General features: G+C 33.8%; 1 long non-coding RNA gene across 3 annotated transcripts; it reads left to right on the top strand.

Moving 5' to 3' along the window:
- Positions 1 to 7,830: 7,830 nt before the first annotated feature.
- Positions 7,831 to 9,846, top strand: LOC112090562. Of its 3 annotated transcripts, XR_002901710.1 has the most exons (6): positions 7,831 to 8,168; positions 8,787 to 8,825; positions 9,164 to 9,199; positions 9,289 to 9,495; positions 9,595 to 9,684; positions 9,769 to 9,846. It is a non-coding gene; the product is annotated as an uncharacterized LOC112090562 (long non-coding RNA). The 3 variants fall into 3 exon arrangements; XR_002901709.1 differs by lacking the exon at positions 8,787 to 8,825; XR_002901708.1 differs by lacking the exons at positions 7,831 to 8,168; positions 8,787 to 8,825 and adding an exon at positions 8,836 to 8,927.
- Positions 9,847 to 14,572: the final 4,726 nt, after the last annotated feature.

Below are 14,572 nucleotides of genomic sequence, written 5' to 3'. Positions count from 1 at the left end.
AAATTTCTTGAGGGCTTAGCATCCCGACGTCGCCCTCAACATTTTGAATCAAGTAGTGTCGACCTCTACCGCCGGAGATGGCGGCTCACGGCGCGGGCGACGGCGGAGCTCCGGTGAGCTTCCGAGCGCGATGGATTCCATAGGCAATATGGGTGTCACCTCGTTCTCCTCTTCGTTGTGAACTCATAGAAACAAGAATCACTCAATTCCGATCAAGAGCGAGTGAGTTATTAAATTTTGAAATTCGAAAATTTTTCTTGAAAGAAGAGAGAGAGAGTTCGGCAGAGGAAGAGAAGAACGAGAAGGAGAGAGAGAGAGAGAACATGTAGAATAAGGAGAGGCAGACAAATAAATATGAGAAAGAGAGAGAAATTTTAATTTTCACAGCCCGCCAAAACATTTCATGATTTTCTAATATATACAGGTTCCGTTCACTTCGCTTATTTAAGTTTAGAATTTAAGTTTTTTTACAGTAAAAACTCTCATAAATAATCACATTTAATTTTTTTATTACAGTAAAAAATTCTCACATAAAATCACATCTCAACTCAAATTCTAAACTCAAATCAGCGAAATGAACGGGGCCATATATATTAAAAATAACTTTTTTTAAAACGCTATAAAATGTAATCAAAATAAATTTTAATAACGGTTTTTCAAAAACGCTATAATTAAAAGTTATTAAAAGCTTTTTTTTGGTGTAGTGAGTGCATGATGTAAGAGGTGTTAGTCATAATAGTCATTTTTAGATATTTACTATGTTGTTTAATCTAGCTTGTCAATTTACTTTTATGTCTATGTTTATAGTTCTTTAAATCATGTGTGCTCAGTTGTTTCATGTCTTGTTTTGTGTTGAAGCATTTCTAGTTCATCTATGTTTATAGTTCATCATAATTTTTTTAACTTGGCAGGATATTTTACAAATTGTTATGATAGACAAGTACGAAGGCGATAAAATATATGGAATACCTCTCAGTGGAACAATTATAGAGCAGCCATTTTCTATTGGGGGTATGTTATTCTTGTCTAAACTAATTAAGCTCCCCTTTCAACTTTAAATATCAGGTTGCCATTAAAATATATATGCTATACGGGATACTTCCCTCCGGCCTTTCTAAGTCAGTAATGTATCATTGTGGACCTACCTAAACTCTATTGGTAATCTAGTGGTAATCTTAGAGTTGGATTTGACTTGTCTTGTTAATTGGTTTTATTTGATTGAGCCACAAATACATGTGGAGTACTTATTCACGAGTTCATAAAATAGCAAGGTTTAGTATCGTGTCTTAATAGTAGGAAAGGATGGTCAACTACACACATGTTGATATTAACATGGTTTTGTAATGTGCATAACTGTTTCGAAGTTCCGTTGGTAATATGACTGATAGTGGATCACTTTCTTACAGATTAAAAGGTGGAGATGACTTTTTTGTTGAAGCATTTTGTCAAGATGGAAGGATTTACTTCACCATTTCACTTAGTTAGACGTTTTGGATGCTTTGATATCTCCAGCTATTCCTCTGTTTTCTTTACTTTTTTTGAATGTTTAGGTTTTAGACATTGTATGAATTATGTTGTAGACGTAATTTTATTGTCAACTTGGTAGATACTGATAACAATTGATATGTTGAATGTTTTTATGTTTTAATTTGAATGTTCCTATTTAGATATAAGATGTTGCTCGGAATTACTATCTATTTGAATGAATTCAAAAGAATATCAATAATAATTTTAAAAAGCTACAAGAGTATAAACATGACAAGGAAAAAAAGCTATTAATCTATATCATAGCCATGCTAAATAGCTGTAAGGAGTTGAAAATAACTTGTCTTAAACGCTATAATACCTCAATTCTATAGCGCTTTCCATAACTCTCTTAGAACACTATGTTTTCTTAGGATTTTTAATAGCGTCCGATGTCCTAGCGCTCCACAAAATGCTATTGCTAGTGACTAATAGCGTTTTTGGTCAGCTACTAATGCTGATATTTCTTGTAGTGACGGTACTAGAGAATCATTTGATTTAGTTCAATGGTGGAGGGCACGGGCATTAACTTGGCCAATCCTAACTCGATTGGCAATGGATATATTTTCGATCTCAGTCTCCACTATTTCATCCGAACAAGCCTTCAGTACGACATGACGAATACTTGAGGAACGCCGAAACGCATTGCAAAGGGACATTGTTGAAGCCTTGGTCTGCATTAAGGATTGGGATCATGCCGATCAACATCTACAGGATACAATTTCACTAGCAAGTTAAGAATGGATCGATGAATTTAATAGATTAACATTTAATTTTGAAAACGATCTTTCAGCTTCAAATTAAATTGTAAATTTATAATTTGTAAATATGTATTTACTTTTGACATTGTAATTGTATAACTTTGTAAATTTGTAAAATTTGTAATTTGTCACAAAATGATTGTACTATTTTTTCCTTACCAAGTTTTTATCCCAATTGGGTTTTTCTGGGTAAGGTTTTTAACGAGGCAATCATGAATTACTAATTTAAAAATTAATATACAAAATTAATATATTAAATTGTGTTAATAATGTGTGTTGAATGTTGATTTTAGTTTTTATATAATTTTAACACAAAATAACTTAATAATTATAAAAATTAAAAAATATTAAAAATATTAAAAAAACTTCAGGCTTTTCGGGCGGGCTCGGGCTGCCCGGCTGGGCTCGGGCAGCCAAATACAGGCCTGCGGCCCGTTCACGGGCCTTCTGGGGCTCGGGCGGGTCGGGTAGGGCTTTAGGCAAAAACTCGATATATTCGGGCGGTCACGGGTGGCCCGTCCAAAGTTCCAGCACTAGTTGAGAGATAGGTAAAAAATTAAGGTCAAGTTCTTAATTACACTCTGTGATGTAAATTACTTTTGAGATTCGGTTTTTGATTAATTGCGCTTGGGATGTAATTGGCTGTTCGTAATGACCCTTTTAGTTCAGTATTCTAGTAAGATTTTTAGTTCTTTGTTTTTTATTTTTTATTCATAGAATAGTACTGCATATAATGATATATAAGTAGCTCTGGTTTTCTGCTTAGGTTCATCACAACTTATTACATTACTAAATTCACGTCAAAGGAGGTGAAATATGAATTAATTATTTTCCTTTCTTTATAGACTTAAAAAGAGAGCAACTACCAGATAATCAGAATCCCTAACACTTTCGTATTGAACTAAGTTGCAGTCAAGGCCTATCTTTATTTTTGACGTCTTCACGTGAAACCAGAAGGTGAAGTATTTTTTGAAGAGAGAATGATTAAAGAGAGTGAGTTAGGAGAGTAAATAATGAGACAGAAAGTGATAAGAGAGAGTGAGGTTCGAGAATGATACGAGAAAGTAAAGATTAAGAAAAAAAAAAGGATAAGTGAAACTTAATTTGATTCACATTAGTATTAACGTTTTTTTTTTTTTGTTTTTTACTTAGTTCTTTTTCTTTTTAACATCCAAACACAAATAAAAACAATTATAGATAACTTTTTTATTACCATACAACCAGGAGGAAACAATTATCGTTTCTTCGCCCTCCTTTAATAAATAATTAAATAATTAAATAAAATAAAGAATAGAAGATTAAGGAGACGTTTGGTTCATGAATTAGAATTATGAGATTAGAATCATTTTCGATTTACGTGCATTTTTTTATGAGAGAAAACACTATAGTAAATCATAAATCATGATTTAAATCGAGGTACGAATCCTCAAACCAAATAACTTCTAAGAGATTTAACTTGGTTCAATAATGTGCCTATATCCACGGACTAAAAAACTATAGAGAAAGAAGAATTCACTGTAAGTAGCACTGTGAAAGGGGCTCTATATAAATAGACATTACAAGACACATACTACAACAGATGAGGTTTTTGATAACTTTTAGTTATAGATTTTTAAAAAAAAAATCTATTAAAACTTATTTTGCTTGAATTTAATAGCGTTCTAAAAAAGTTTTCTATATATATATCATGAAATATTTTGGCGGGTTGTGAAAGTAGCTTTCCCCATATTCTCATTTTACTCGCAAATGTTTTGAGAGGCGCGCAATATTAAGTTTAATGACACGTGAGAAGCGCGCGTACAAAGTTTGAGAAGAATGAAAAAAATAGCCGCCATCTACTCCCTACTAACTCGAAGAGTTAAATTGAAATTTTAGAGGTCAAAATTGAAATTCACCACCATTTGAAAGAGAAAGAAGTAGAACGCAGGTAAGTTGTGGAACTGGGACAGAAGAGCTTCGGAAGCAAAATCTGCAAGTGGGATACGACCAGAAACCATGCCCAGAGCACATCCATTCTACAGAAATCAGCCCCACAAACGAACCTCACACATTCCACCACCAACTGCCATCTCCCCATCTCTCTCTCTCTCTCTTCCCAAATTCTCTTCTATGCTTATTCATCAGCGTTAAAAGAGAGAGAGAAAAACGTGAGAGACTCGCGATGAAAGAAGAAATGCGCCACCATCAATTCCGACCACCTCTGGCCAACCCACAGTGATCCGAGATCAGATCCAAGAAGCCCATAAGCCGGTCTACAAAACCCCCATCACCACGCCGCCTGATTCCCCACCAATCGGCCGAAATTTCAGTTTGAAATTACCGGCCACCGCACCATTCAACGCAACGGAAGAAGAAATGCACCGCCGTCGATTCTGACTACGGCTGCCCAACCCACAGTGATCCGAGATCAGATCCAAGAAGCCCATGAGCCGATCTACAAAACCCCCATCACCACGCCGCCCAATTCCCCGCCGATCGGCCGAAATTTCAGTTTGAAATTCCCGGCCACCGCACCTTCCAACGCAGTTTTCAGTGCCTTCCGACATCTAATCCTCAAGAAAGTGCTTTTTTTGGACTCCTATCGTCGAGCTGAACAAATCCATACCAAGTTTGCTGCCACTGGTTGCCGGAATAGTTTTGACCACCTTCGGTTAGATTTTTGATATTTTTGGAAATTTTTCGGTAATCGGAGCGTCAAATGAGGAAACCGAAGGGGGGAACGAGTTTTTCTCATCGAGAGCTTCGACATGGTATATCGGGTTTGGGTTTTCAAATTCCAGTGCCACTACGTCGGTTGACCGGAGACAATGACGTATCAACAAATCAACCCGCTAGCCCGAAATGAGAAGAACGCCAAAAAGAGACTCTGAGAGCTGAGCAAAGATTCAAAGTTTTGAATTTGGAACAAACGGTTCCGTTTCTGCGAACCAAAGGTGAAAATAATTCAATTCTGACAATTTATCGAATTCGACTATAATTATGCTTTCAATTCTATGCATTATGATTAGTTAAGCAATTGTGTTGATGATTTCAGATTTGAGAATATGTTAATTTCATATTGTTATGTTTCGGAAATTAGTTAGAAAATTTCAGAAAACTAATTCCTCGTAAGATAATTTTAGTACGAGATTATTTTATGACATGGGCTCAAAAAGTGGGCGTCATTGCGTTTATGGCCCCTAAAGCAGTAAGAACGGCATAATTTGACTTTATGCAGTTTTATCTTTTGAGGATTGAAACCAACTGAGAAGTGGAGTGAAAAGGATTTAGAAAATTGGACTGAGTCAAATAGAGGGTGAGAATAAATCACTAAAGATGAAAAAAAATCAGAAGAAAATCATATAAGAATGTTGTCACCTTTTTAATTTATTGGTGCAAAAAGAATTGGTGTATGATATATTACGAATGGAAAATTTTAATTAATGACGCAATTATCACATTATCCTTGAATGGCCTAGAAAGGAAATTAGAATGGCATAATGCCACAAACTGCATAAGTTACAGCATTATGTGGTTGAGATGTAATGTTAAGCAAATTTCAGTTTTGTAGTTCATGCAAATATTTTTTCAGTAAACCATTATATGTAAACTACATCATACACTTAAAAGGTATTTAAAGCTGAAATGAACCTTTGTCTTCATTTTTGCAAGATTGTGATAGCACATTTTTATTCTTTTCAGAGTTTTGTATGTAGGCAATGAAGACTCATTCCTTTCTGAAGGAACTTGGCCAGCAGAGTGTGTGTATCTCTTTGGCTTCAAATTCATGCCATTGCGTGCAATACTATTTGGAGACTTGGAGTGTGTCAGATTCCATGTTGTCGTGCCAATAGTTTTCATAGTTTATTGTATAAATTATCTGATGTTATTCAAGACTCCCTTTGAAGGTTGTTTGTTAATATGATTTACGATGGTATTGTCCCTTGCTACGCTTCAAATAATATCCACACTTTCTCGTTCCTTTTACTTATACAAAGTATTCTTCATATAAATAGGTATAGCTTTCTAGACAAGTCAGTGGGCATTTCAACCTTGTTTGAGATAACTAATGATTCCTTGGTGGATCCCACGTCCCAAATTGTTCAAACGCACATCCCACTTAGTATTCCTGGTCTTGAAGGTTTGACGATTCCCATTAATAGTCGTGGACATATTTTGAAATTAGTTGGGGAAAAAACTGCTCTTGTACGATGGGAGGTAAATGTGCAACCGCATTATACTTTATTTTTTATTTCTCTTTCTTGTAGCACTATATTCGCTATTATATTGAATGACAGGATAGGTTATCTAGCATCATCAACGGAATGCATCTTAAATTTGACATGATGAGTGTTTCTTTTTCCCATGTTTGTGTTCTTTATACATTGGTTATTAGATAGATTTCTCAAGTTTGTAGGGTGTGGTTAAGTTTCTTTCTCTTTCTTTTCTATCCATGAACAGAGAAATTTTAATTAGGTCCCTTGCTAAATCCTTTGTTGTGATAATGAATTTCTTGCTTTGATTAAATGAAATTCTTTGTAGTTTTAACTTGTGAATGGTTTATTTAGTGACAAGTGCTAACATTTGCTTATTTTGCCACACATGTTTTAGGTGTAGCCGTGAAGCATCTATAATCTTTAATATAATTTCACTTTCATCTTACTCTTACTTTCATTCATGACTTTTTTTCATGCTAGTATTCTGTATATTTCTTTGTTAAAATTGTAACATTACTGTCAAGATAACTAATACTTCATGAAACACTTTTAGGCTGAGATTGGTTCTATAAATTCAGATATAAAAGTTCTGCAGGAGAAATCAATGGATATGGGTTTGAGGCTAAAGAATCGTAAGGTACCACAGTTTGAATTGGCAAAGCTATGTTGCATTCATTTGTAGGGCTTAAAAATAAGGACTTTTGGCATACGATTTTCATATTGTTATATTTCATTTTGTTGGTTGGTCTCCTCTAGCTTGTTCTTTTGACGTAGTTTCTCAAATGTTAGTATTCCTATATCTCTGACTCTCATGATTGCATGCCCATTACTGAAAAAGTGACCTACTTTGGACATTAGTTGTGCTGTTACTTGGCAATCAAGATGAAATATGAGTTAACTCGTAAGCACTTGTTATTAGTGTCCTGGGAAACTCAAGTGCTCTTGCTCACAATTCACTACAAAAAAATGGGCTTTTAATAACTTTTAGTTATAGCATTTTTGAAAAACCGCTATTAAAACTTATTTTGATTGTATTTCATAGCGTTTCAAAAACGTTATTTTCGGTATATATATATATATATATATTAAGAAACCATGAAATATTTTGGCGGATTAGTTTCCCCCCAAATTTCCACTTTACTCGCAAATGTTTTGAAAGACGCGCGCAATATTGAGTTAAATGACACATGAGAAGGGCACGTGCAATACTTTGAGGAGGATTAAAAAAATTGCCACCGTAAGAAAAAAAAGTTCAGGCAGTTTTAACCAAAATTATGCCATTTTGGCAGCCCAAAGAAGAAAAAGCTCAAGCAGAACTCAAACTCAATGTAAATGCTCATGAGGAAGAATTCTTTCCACACAATGTAAAACCTCCTCGTTCGTGCAGCAAAGGCTTACTTCTCCTCAGATTTAAGTTTTATGAGCTTTGGGTCGTTGTTCTCTTTATTTGTCTATAAAAGTTAGGGTTTTGATGTTGCTGTAATGAAGATATGGTTTGATTGTTTCGGCTTCTTTCTCCTCAAATTAATCGCACATCTGTTGAAGTGCAACACTCCCCTCATTCAAAATTTGGGTCTTTGATCTATTAAAGTTTTGGTCGTTATTCTCTTCGTTGCTCTGTATAAGGTTGGGTCGTTCTTCTCTTCGTTTCTCTGTACAAGTTTGGGTTTTGAAAGAAGATACCAAGGTATGGCTTGATTTTGTTCGGCTTGTTCTCGTCGAATCACAATTTTCTACTCTACTTTTGTTTCGATTCTCTTAGTTGCATCAATTATGTTGTGATGATTTGTTTTTTACTTTGAAATTCGTTAGTTGCACAAGAAAACCCCCAATTTGAAGGTTATAAAATTTAGTATTCCTGTACAGAACATAAGCTTTTGTTGTGTTTATGCGAACAATGTGCGTGAAAAGAAATCAAATTTTAAATATCTTGATTGTTGATTTTAAATTTCTTGAAAAGAAGTCAGATTGTCTTGATTTTACGGAAAAGAATTGGTCAAAATCTGAAATTAGGCACCTTAGTGGTTGTTCACAAGCACCTTAGTGCCCGTCTGTTGATAAGAAGAAGAAAAACATGTTGAAACTAGTTATTCAGTAGCCAAACTATTGTGCTCTTTTATCCCTGTTTTTTTGGTTGTGCATGTCTAATTTTTTTGGTTGTGCATGTCTAGTTTTTTTCAGCCAAACAAGTTATTCACTCAGATTTCAGTTTTCAGAAGAAATCATCCCTGTTTTCTTTTTCTGTTTTGGTTTATCCCTGTGTTTTTGGTTGTGCATGTCTAATTTTTTTTCTCATTTTTGACAGATTTGTAATTGGTTAGGTGCTTTCCTCTAAGAGAGGAAGGTATGCTATGTTTATTCTGGATTCTCTTTCTCCAATTGTTCTGTACATTTTTCAATGTTTGATCTTTTCAACCATGTATTGATGTCAATTTCCTTTCCCAAGGTATGCTATTGTTTGCATTCTTGTCTTCCTAAGAATTGTTTTCAACTTTTGATGTATGTGTTGAGTGATGTTTCAATTAGATTTTTTGGTATAGTATTAAGTTATTTATCTACTTGATCCACATTATTAGTTTTTTTATTTGAAATTGATGTTCTAATAAATTTTATTTCATTGTTACAAATGTGATAATTAATTTAGCGTTATGTTAATTAAGAAGTCGATTGATGATGTTACAGCCAGGGATGAAAGAAGTACTTTGGAAAGCTATCCGGGTATGCTTATGACTGTACGAGAGTGCATTATAGTATATATCTTATACTAACACTTATTTGACAATTACAATATTTTTGTTGTATTGTAGGCAAGATATAAAGTTGATAAACAATGGCAGAAGCATCAAATCTTTGGGAACATGGGTGCAATTTGGAGGGCTTCAAAATCAAGATTACTTTACCAAGTTAAGAAGGCCAAAACTGAAGAAGAAAGACTAAAATTGAAGCCTGATAACATCAAATCAGTTGTAGAGTGGAAAGCTTTTGTAAGGGAGAAAACAAGTGCAGCTTTTTAGGTATAATTAACTTAAAAACCTATTATTTTCTCTCATTGATAATTCTAATATGTAGTCCATATTTATGCATATGGTGCTTTCTTTAATTGTTTTTACTAGGAAAGAAGTCAAAAGTATCAAAACATGATGAAGAAACTACTTCCACATACAACCAGTCGCAAAGGATATGCTCACTTGATTAAAGACATGGTACATTCATAATTATCCTTCTTATTTTACAAAATCTTGAAGAATGTTCTTTTAATGTTGTGAACCTAAGATTTCTCCTTGTAGAATGCAAGTAGTTTGAGCAAAACAACCGGACGATTTCTTGTGGAGGCCAACGAGTGAGATGAGTACCATTGAAGAAGCAATTTCAAGTAATGTGGCATGGCCTGCTGATAAAATTTTATGTTCTGCTGTTTAGTTGTATGATGTTTATCAATGGAAGCTTTGATTATAAAGTTGCAAACACTACCTTTGATTACTTTGTATTATTGCAAAAGGTCTAACTTTAACCTTTTCTCCTATGATTACTTTGTAGGATCTCTCGATCTACATAACAATATATGTAAGATACTCTGTCTTATAAGTTTGACATTAAATTTTTACCTAGTGCATCATTGAAGCCATGTTTTCTCTAATTCACTGCAAAACATATGTGGATGTGGCTATGTAGTTGTGAATGGTGTAACTAGTCTCTGCTTTATTTATAGGTTAAATGGTGGAAGTTTTAGTTGAGTTTGATTATTGTTTTGATAGTGGATTACTTTCTTACAGGTTAAAAGGTGGAGATGACTTTTTTGTTGAAGCATTTTGTCAAGATGGAAGGATTTACTTCACCATTTCACTTAGACGTTTTGGATGCTTTGATATCTCCAACTATTCCTCTGTTTTCTTTACTTTTTTTGAATGTTAAGGTTTTGGACATTGTATGAATTATGTTGTAGTAAATGTAGGCAATGAAGACTCATGCTTTCTCCAATTATCTACATACCAATACATGTAAGATACTCTCTGTCTTACAAGTTTGACATTAAATTTTTGTCTAGTGCATCATTGAAGCCATGTTTTTTATAACTCACTGCAAAACATATGTGGATGTGGCTACGTAGTTGTGAATGATGTAACTAGTCTCTGCTTTATTTATAGGTTAAATGGTGGAAGTTTTAGTTGAGTTTGATTATTGTTTTGATAGTGGATTACTTTCTTACAGGTTAAAAGGTGGAGATGACTTTTTTGTTGAAGCATTTTGTCAAGATGGAAGGATTTACTTCACCATTTCACTTAGACGTTTTGGATGCTTTGATATCTCCAACTATTCCTCTGTTTTCTTTACTTTTTTTGAATGTTAAGGTTTTGGACATTGTATGAATTATGTTGTAGACGTAATTTTATGGCCAACTTGGTAGATACTGATAACAATTGATATGTTGAATGTTTTTATGTTTTAATTTGAATGTTCCTATTTAGATATAAGATGTTGCTCGGAATTACTATTTATTTGAATGAATTCAAAATGATATCAATAATAATTTTAAAAAGCTATAAGAGTATGAACATGATAAGGAAAAAAAGTTATTAATCTGTATCGTAGTCATGCTAAATAGTTGTAAGAGGTTGAAAATAACTTGTCTTAAACGCTATAATACCTCAATTCTATAGCGCTTTTAATAACTCTCTTAGAATGCTATGTTTTCTTTAGACTTTTAATAGCGTCCGATGTCCTAGCGTTCTACAAAATGCTATTGCTAGTGATTAATAGCGCTTTTGGTCAGCTACTAATGCTGATATTTCTTGTAGTGAAGTTTCTGCCTTTATAGTAAAATTTGTTCTGTTGTTTAGTTTTATGGTTTATTTGGTTTTTTGTTTTTGTGCTTCATTAGTTAATCAATTTATATGTTTTAATTAATTAATTAGACTAATTTTGTGACAGGTCAATAGTTGCTTTGTTATAGGAGATGACTTTTTTGTTGGAGCATTTTGTTAAGATGGATTATTTACTTAACCATTTCATTTGGCCAGACATTTTGGATATTTTGATATCTCTAGCTATTTCTATGTATTCTTTACTTGTTTTTGATGTTAAAGTTGTGGATAAATGGTATGGCTTGTGTTATAAATATCTTATTGCCAACATTGTAGATATTGATAACAATTATTACATTGAATGTTTTTATGTTTTAATTTGAATGTTCCTATTTGGATGTAAGATGTTGCTCGGAATCACTATCTATTTAAATGAATTCAAAAGGATATTAACATAATAAAAGTAGATAAGATGTTAGTATGTATTACTTTTACTATTGGTAAAATATTCAATAATAATTTTAGAAAGCTACAGGAGTATGAACATAATAAGAGAGAAAAGCTATTAATGTGTACTGTAACAACGCCAAATAGTTGTAAGAGGTTGAAAATAACATGTCTAAAACACTATAAGACCTCAATTTTGTAGCGTTTCTCATATCATTCTTAGAACGCTATGTTTTTGTACGACTTTTAATAGCGTCCGATGTCCTAGCGTTCCACAAAATGCTATTGGTAGTGCTTAATCGTGTTTTTAGTTAGTTATTGATAATGATATTTATTATAGTATAATCGGGTAAGTTATTCAAAACTAAAATCAAGAAGCTTCCTAACATGAAAATAAATACCAATAAAGTCAAAACTATTAATAAATATACTTTCCCTAATATAATTTTCCTAATATTTTTTTTACTTTCTTTCATTTTTGTTTCCCTCTCTAAAATCTATGTTCCAAATTCAAGCAATTTCAGCTAATGACCAGCTCCAGAGTATCCAAATATTATTGCTGCAAATCTGCTAATTCGCTTAGGCGGGGGTGAGATTTGCTCCATATTGCCTGCTTAGGGAATTTGTTTGCCCTCACCTTGGCTGCTCATGCTTTTACTAGCACTGCTTTTTCGCCACTATTCCTTCTTTCATTTCTTAAGTTATAAGATTGCATTTGAGTAGTTGAATGAATTAAAAAAAAAAAATCACATAGCCTGAGTCCATATTCCCAAGGGTAACCAAAGACAGGAAATAATCTTGTAAATTCTTTATTTTTATATTCTTTCACTTCACTTCCCAATTAGCCTGATTCCTACTCATTGTACCATACCAAAGGCCCCTTTAAAACTGTGCGTTAACCATAGAAGGGTCCACTCAAAAAAAGTCGCTATGGAATGTTTCAAAGTATAGGGGCTATATAGTAGAAAAGAACTACAAACTTGACGGTAGAATGGATTTTGGTCCATAAAAAAAAATCTATGTCAACATGAGGAAAGGAAAAAAAAAAAAAAAAGAAGGTGATGTACATTCTTGACCTTAGTTTTGTGGCGTAGCTAGTACGCCTACTTTACGCAAGTTTTAAGATATTTATATATACATATATACATACATATATATATATATATATATAGATATATATATTTCCTTCTTTTGTTGGTAGCTAGTGACGCATGCTTCTTTGGAGAATTGAATTGCCTTAATGGAGTTTTGACAAACCTATATTTCAGGCTTCAGAGACATGTTTATCTCCGCAAAAAATATCTATCGAACATCGTCGTTGTTTTGTAATTCAAAAGAATAAAATATTGGAAATGATTAATTAATACAAGCTCTTTCATCGTGTTCGTTGTTTTGTTATAATTATATATGTATATATATATATATATATACACACACACACACGAAGCATATGTACCATGAAAATATTTGTTCAAATTATTTTGTGAGAGCAGGTTTAGTTCATGCATATTAAAAATAAAGGCTCATATATGTGTGTGTGTGTGTGTGTGTGTGTGTGTGTGTGAGTGATATATGGGAATGATACGATAACTAATTAGAATGCTTTAAATTTCATGAAAGATTATTATGTAAAAGTAAAGCTCTTACAAAAATACGTATACAATTAACACTTACAATATCTTCTCAAAAATATATATTAATTATATGATTTAAAAAAAATTGATTTGGTACTAATATTTCTTACTAGGGACATAATAATAGTTTAAAAATCCCTACGTGACACACTTTGCAAAGTCTACATAACACATAATTCCATGAGAAAGTACTGGAAAAAAAATTCCGAACAGTTAAGCAATAGAGAATACAAATAAAAAAATACTTAAAAAAGAGAGAGGAAGAGTTTCTTCTGCGTATAATGCAGGCTCAATAATTGCAATAATTTAGCATTCAAAATGCCAATGAACATCAATTTCCATGCACCACGTCCAGTATAAGAGTACAAGTTATACTGTCCATTCTGATATCGAAAGGGGATAGCACAAAGTTTACCAAAACAAAGTACGCGGAGATTTTGCCAAAAAAAAATAATTTCTTTAGTCCTCAAAGAGTAATAAGAGCCACAAGTTTGTTATCCCATATCAAAATGTGTACATTTAAGAAGAGAGACTGAATGTAGCCTTTTGGAGATTCAATGGACAAACCAACCGACCAGCCGCATCCCCATGTTTCTGGAGTTTAATGCATGCATGCTATTCGGAGGCTTCCATACCTTTCTTTATTTTATTATCAGATCTATATATGTATGTAATTGTATTTGTTAGAGAGATTGTAATATATCTCTCAATCTTGATATCACAAAATTGGATTAAAACACATTCGGGAAGAGTAAGCTGACGCAAGCACGCGCTGCAGCGCGAAAGAGTGCGCGCTGCAGCGCGTTTGGACGCTGCAGCCTGCGCAAAACAGACCCTCGGGTCTGTTTTGCTAGGTACGCGCGCTGCAGCACACAGCAGTGTACGCTGCAGCGCCCGTTTGGGCGCTGCAGCCTGCGCAAAACAGACCCTCGGGTCTGTTTTGCTAGGCACGCGCGCTGCAGCGCACAGCAGCGTGCGCTGCAGCGCACGGGCGCGCTGCAGCGCGCGTTTGAGCGCTGCAGCGCAAATCTTTGACGGAAAATGTGTTCGTGTGTTTTTGTGATCTGAAAAGGTCTCGAACCATTGTATCTATTTGTGATATGTTTTCTCACATATCTGAGCACTTATTAACAATAGAAATAACTATTGTTATAAGTGCATCAGCATATAAAAGATAACCATCAAATTGAAAAGGTATCTTTATGTGA

Source organism: Morus notabilis, unplaced genomic scaffold (genome assembly GCF_000414095.1).
Source record: "Morus notabilis unplaced genomic scaffold, ASM41409v2 Scaffold442, whole genome shotgun sequence".
NCBI classification, from domain to species: domain Eukaryota; kingdom Viridiplantae; phylum Streptophyta; class Magnoliopsida; order Rosales; family Moraceae; genus Morus; species Morus notabilis.
The sequence above is the reverse complement of the archived record's forward strand: the minus strand, read 5'-3'. Positions and strand labels throughout refer to the sequence as shown.